Here is a 1,605-nt window from a genome sequence, read left to right on the forward strand (position 1 = left end):
GAGGAGGTATGTCGCAAGGCAGCGGAGGTTTGGAGTCAGAGTTTCCCTTCTCCTTAGCCTTTCCCCTGAAGAGGTATGCCGCAAGGCAGCGGAGGTTTTTTGGAGTCAGAGTTTTCCTTCTCTGATGTGCCCTGACTGGAAGATCGAACCAGCGACACTTAGCTCGCAGGCCGACGCTCAATCCACTGAGCCAAACCAACCAGGGGGATAATACCACCACAATTATTAAATAAGTTTACTATACATAATATAAATTATATATATATATATATAGCCCCAGATTTTCTATTTCTTCTTGAGCCAATTTTGTTATAATGTGAGCATTTCATTTTTTTGTTTGTTTGTTTGTTTTTAATAAAAATTTCCATCCCTGGGCTGTGTGGCTCAGTTGGAGCAACATCCAGTAAACCAATAGGTTGTTGTTTGGATCCCTGGTCTGGGTGCCTACGGGAGGCTACTAATCAATGCTTCCCTCATATTAAACCAAGACAAAGATAGTACAACAATGGCAATTTATAGACCAATTTTCTGCATAAGCCGACAAGAAAATCTTCAGCAAAATATTAGCAAATTTAACATCATTCAGAAAGAAGTCTTACTACAATAAAAGAATAAAGAGAATTAAAAGCATACAAATTGGAAAGAAAAAATACACCTTTTTTAATATAGGGAAAAAAAGATTGTCCACATGGAAAGTCCCAAGTAATCAACAAAATGTCCATAGAACTAACAAATGAGTTTTAGCAAAATGACAAAATGACAATGCATTCCTTGGAAATCTGAACAAAATGAGTGAGAACCCCAATCATCGTTCTCACCGGATCTGAGGTCAGAGAAAAAAAAAGAAAACAAAAAAATTACAAAATGACAGGGTTACAGGATATAAGACACATTCTACAATCTGAAATAACACATATGTGTTTTTTTAAAAAGAAGTGTTATATATGAAAACCAAAATTCTATGGAGGTTGCAACTATAAACATTTGAAGTGTTCCTGTGAATGGGCAGGGAAAGGAAGGAAACAGACAGTGGAAAAGGTTCAGTTGAAATGCCAGGCCACCTTGTGGGGATCTTTACTTTTTAGTAATCTGCTCTGTTGGGAGATCACCTGTTTTAACTTAAACTCTACAAATAATAAAGAACATAGTTTAACATGGACCTCACATACAGGAAGCTGAGTTATTCATACATCTTCATTCATAGTGCATGAGGGCTTCTTCTCTTATTGTATTAATTTTCCCCCTTTATCTCGTCTCCAACCACATTCCCCACCCACCCCAGCCAAAGGCAACCATTCTCATGTGCTTAATTAGTGTCTTCATGTTTATATGTGTTCTTGCAAAATATATATATTGTTGTTTTGTATGCAGGTCATTTTTTATTTTCGTAAGTGGCATTGTGTGTTTTAGATCTCATTCTGTTTACTTTGATTGCTCCCTACTGTTTTAAGTGCATCTGTGTTTTTCTATGAACATCTAGTTCCTTGCTTGCAGTTACTGTGTGGTTCACCGAATGCGTTCACCACACTTTCTGCATCTGCTCCTCCAGGGATGGACCCCCAGGTGCCTCCAATTTCTCATCCCCACAAACAGCACAGCAATGAC

At 37.9% G+C, this 1,605-nt stretch overlaps 1 pseudogene; it reads left to right on the plus strand.

Moving 5' to 3' along the window:
- Positions 1-749: 749 nt before the first annotated feature.
- On the plus strand, positions 750-832 carry LOC149991729 (small nucleolar RNA SNORD116; annotated as a pseudogene).
- Positions 833-1,605: the final 773 nt, after the last annotated feature.

This window comes from Furipterus horrens, unplaced genomic scaffold (assembly GCF_987537825.1).
Source record: "Furipterus horrens unplaced genomic scaffold, mFurHor1.1.pri manual_scaffold_17, whole genome shotgun sequence".
Lineage (NCBI taxonomy): Eukaryota > Metazoa > Chordata > Mammalia > Chiroptera > Furipteridae > Furipterus > Furipterus horrens.